The sequence below is a fragment of the Pinus tabuliformis genome, chromosome 1_1 (genome assembly GCF_031772625.1).
Source record: "Pinus tabuliformis cultivar Carrire ecotype Pingquan chromosome 1_1, CPIR1, whole genome shotgun sequence".
NCBI classification, from domain to species: Eukaryota; Viridiplantae; Streptophyta; class Pinopsida; order Pinales; family Pinaceae; genus Pinus; species Pinus tabuliformis.
This window is the reverse complement of record NC_142297.1, coordinates 328,828,897-328,833,743: the sequence shown is the minus strand read 5'-3', so window position 1 is coordinate 328,833,743 and position 4,847 is coordinate 328,828,897.

Genomic DNA, 4,847 nt, shown 5'->3' with positions numbered 1-4,847 from the left:
ATAACACGTACAACCCCGAGTGGGGTAGTCCACACAAGTGTGACAGTTGTTATAACAAGTTTTGGGAATGGTTCAGTCGAGTGTTTGACGGGATAGCCCACATGGGTGTGACAACGTTAACAACTTATACAACAAATTTTCGTAAGAATATGTAGTAGAAAAACTGAAATAGTTCAACTATTTTAACACAGGTTAAAGAAACATGCATTACAAGTGTCCAAAGAATAGTCTTACAAACAAATAAAATACATGTGTGAAAACGTGTTGTCTTGTTATCAGGCTTTTGAATTAAGCAAAATTTCCAAGACACATCGGTACACCATATATTACTAACCCCAATAGCAGGATGTTGGAGCCATTGCTTGCTCCTCAAAGAAAAATACTATAGACTCTCAAGGATATGTGGGAGAAGCTGAGGAGAAAAGTCCTTTGCATGTACAAATGAGGGGTATTTATAGCCAAGGGTAAAACTGGCCCTTGTGACTGTTTGACTTCCCTCATGAATGTTTGACTTACATGACTCTTCAACTTTACATGACTCTTTAGATTTACATGTGGGTCTCTTAGGCTTCCACGTTACATTACATTGATTACAACAGCGTGGCCCACAGTAGTGATGTGGCCGAGATGACTCATGACATGAATCGAGACGATAGAGCTGGTGTGTTCATGCTAGTGGTGGTGTGCATGTCGAGCTGCAGTGCTACCGAGTGATGGATGTGCTCTTGTTGTATCATAGCTTCACCTCTACACAATAAGGTGTGCAAAGTCTTTGATGGTCTTGGGGTTTTCTTGATGGTGCATGTGCACATCGCTCCTTCTCTTGTACTTTTGCATGCTTCATGTTTTCGCCCGTTCACGAACAAATCTCCTCGCATGCACTCCTTGTTCATCTGTTCATGAAAAAATCTCCTCGCATACATTCCTTGTTTGTCCATTTAAGAAACAATATCCTCACATGCGCTTCTTGTTCATCTCGTTCGTCGTTGCATTATGTCTCATCCATGTACTTTTATTTGCAATCACTCATGACGAGACGACATCAAATCCAAAACTCTCCTAGTCTACCATCATGCATTGTCATTCACTTTCAGATGCAGGTGACCGGGGGAGAGGACAAGGTGTTGAAACTACGCAAGGCAGATTTCAAGCCGGGATGCACGCTCCAGGCAGTGTTCATGAAAAGTGGAAGATATCATTGGGAGGCTGAGATGGAAAATTCAGATCAACAACAACTTTCTGCGGGATCTTTCTCAGCTGGAGGGCAGATCTACACAATTTTTTGAGGGAGACAGTGCAGGCAGCAGAGGGAGACCGGTAGTGAAAATTGCGTAATTTCTCCTGGGAGATGGCAGTGGGATATGGGAGACTTCTTGGAAAGATTGCACAATTTTTTGGGGGAGATGGTAGCGGGCTGCAGGAGGTTGCTAGAAAAAACTGTGGAATGCTGGGAGTCTAGCTTTCTAGACATCCTTGCATAGTTTCTGAGCTGAGTGAGATACTGAGCGGTTGGGGGACTACTCATGAAAACTGTGCAGCTTTCCAGGTGAGAAGCAAGTTAGATGACTGGGTGACTAGTTGGAAAAACTGCGTAATTTTTTAGGGTAGTGCAGTGATGGACATATGGAGTTTGTACAACATGTTTCTGTAGTTTCTTCAGTTAGCAAAAGTGGGCATGTTTGGCAGCTTCTGCGAAATTTTTTAGAGGAGTGAGGCCTAGGGTCACTACCCGACCAAACTCTCCGGTTGAACAGCTAGAGGCTCGGTTGATGTGCTTGCGGGCAATGTAGGTTAAAATGGCTTGTTGGGAAAATTCTGTGTTGTTATGGGTGACATTTGGTCGAGGCAATTCTAGGAATGTGCAGTGCAGACTACCTAGGAGACAACCTCAAGCTCTGTGCAATTCTGGGCAGCAGTACATGATCACTGAGAGTTGAAACTGCGATGCAGCTTAGCAGATGTCGAGCTGTTGGAGGATGGTCCAGTCAATAGAGTTTCAAAAAAATGACTAAGTTTGTGAACAAGTGACTTCGTACATGCATGACCCTGCAAACACACACTCAACATGACTTGACGACAAGACACCTTGACCATTAAGACAACATACACATAGTGTGACTGACCGATGGTGTGAGAGAGAAGCATGACACTTCTGATAGATCATTGAATTACCATGGTAACATTTGTGCGAAAGTACATACAACTTCGTGTGTAAGTGCGACAAATGGTTGCATAGAGGACACAACTTGTACACATGAAGGTGGACCTTGTGCATGGCGAGAACATGATTGCAAGCATGACATTGTGATCAACATGCAAAAAGATGTCCAATGAACGGTCAAGAGAGGAGGTTGCAAAGACTTAACATGGGCTCATGGGATGAGCCCAAGTGCTTGCAAACATCAAGGAAAAACCCAAGAGAGGCTCTGAAATTTATTGCAGGCCACAATTTTGGAGGGTATTGCAGCTGCTACAACACTTAGGGACACACTGGTAGAACTCCAACTTCTCTGTTTTGCTCCATTGACCACAAAGGTCCTTGGTCTTTCACGAAGTGTTGAATCATTGTGTGGGTTACTTCGGCTTCCCCACTTACCCCATGGAAAGACATTTTTCACCTTTCGCTAGCTCAGTCAAACACAACAACACGCTTCAACTTGATCACAGTGTTTTGAAATTGATAAGGGTAGTTTGGCTCGTGAGTTAAAAATTTTCAAAGTCACGCAGGAACACACACATGCATTGCTCCACTTCTAGTGAGCCTGGTGAGTACTTCGGTGAAGTTGCATTCTTCACCTCTCTGTGTAGGAAGCCTTTCTCTTCTTTCACCTTTGTATTTTTTTTTTAAAGAGGACTATGCATAGGCACATATTTATTTTTGGGGTGGAAGAGGGATCCCGACTTATTAAGAGCAGAAGAGGTTGTTCCTTTAGAGAATCATGTAAGACCTCTAACATAGGTTTGCTCGTTTAGATTTTCCCCTTCTCTATTTCTACTAGTTGGATGAGCTCGAATACCCAAAGCAGAAGGCTGAGTTCTGGCATGGGGTTTCCTGGTGTGGACACAAGTTCATGGTTGGACCCAAGATTCCCTTGAAGATGGCTTGTATCTTACATCAAGACTTCATCAGCCGAAGGTTACAACCAAGCACAGAGAAGACAGACGCAGGATTGGCCAAGTGCTGCAGTGTCACAAGACTCTTTAGATCTCTGCCACATACTCATTCAAAAGACAAAACTCGGTAAAGGGAAACACTTATTTACAAACCCAGAAATAGTAGGATACTAAACAAACAAAACAAAACAAAACAAAAATAGTAAGAAAAAAGAAAAACAACAAGAAACAAACAGACTATGCACATGGCACAGGGTGTGGCCCGGCCTACTGAAAACAGAGTTTGAGATCTTGGCCATTAACAGGAAGGTTGTCAACCCTCCCAACAACTGATTTCAAATGGTATGTGTGTGGGCCAAGCTTCTCTTGAACCAACATCAGAATATAAGGTTCCACTACCAGAACCTGGTGGTATCCTAAAAGACCATTAAGAAAAGACAAAATTCCTGCTCCAGATACTACATGTAATATAGGTTCCGATGACGGCACGGGGTAGTTGTTTTTGTTCCGGAAGCAGTTCAGGTTTTGGAAATCAATGCATAAGCAGATTTCCTTAGATTTCTTATGTACAAAACTTAAATTAGAAACCCACGTAAAATAACGAAATCTGCAAGTGACTCGAGCTTCCAATAACTTAGTGAGTTCTTTCTATATAAGGGCTTCAAGTGATGGATGTACTTTCCTTAATTTTTGCTGCAATGGATTAACCCCTTCTTTGGTTGAAATCATGTGTTGGATTATTCTCCTATCGTATGTACCCAAGCCATCATTTGCCCACGCGGACACATCTCGGTATTGTTTGAACAAGTGTTCAAAAATTTGTTTCTCTTGTGTTGTACAGCACATACTGAGACTAATGAAATCTAGATCATGGTCTGTTCCGATATTGATCTATTGGTTCATCATGGTGGAAATGTGGGTTTTGTTGTTGCTTGACCCTTGAAAGTGGTTCTGCAAGTCATTGAAACTTTTGAGAGAAACCACACCCTTGGGGATAAGGTTAGCTTCCTTATCACCAGCTGCAGCATGCAGGGACTGCTCATGCTCATCTTCATTAGCCTCTACGTCATTGAAGGCATCAGTGTTGTCCATAAAGTGTATTATCTATTGATCATCGTCAAAAACATGTAGATTAGCCATGTTATCGGGGATAGAAGGTTTATACAAAAGTTCAACAATATCTATCCCTAAGTGGTGACATGCTAGCAACTGTGTATGCTAAGGTATCAGTAGCTGCATAACGCGTTCTTGGCACATCAATGATATTGAATGCTTGGAAGTTAGAGATTAGTTTCCATAACTCTTGCTGGTAAATTTTGAGATGAGGTGATAAACAGTGTATGGTGCTATGCATCTTCCGTATCACAATTTCTGCATCACCTACCACTTTGAGTACAACAATGTTGAGGCTAACGACCTTTTGCAAGCCCAACACGAGTGCGTCATATTCAACAATGTTTTTCATGTTCTTGAACTCCAAGCGAATTGAGATCAAATGTTCCTGTGATTTGGGTCAATCAAGGCACACCTAGCTCCAGAGCCATCCTGTGTCCTTGATCTGTCAAAATACATGGTCCATAGCTCATCTATACACGGACTATTCGACATTCTTGTACTATTGCTACTAATATTACAATGTTATGTACAAGTTTCATTTCCATCAGTTGGGTAAGGAATAAGACCCAACTATGCGTCTCATGGGGTTGGAGATAGATGTGCGAGATAACACCCTA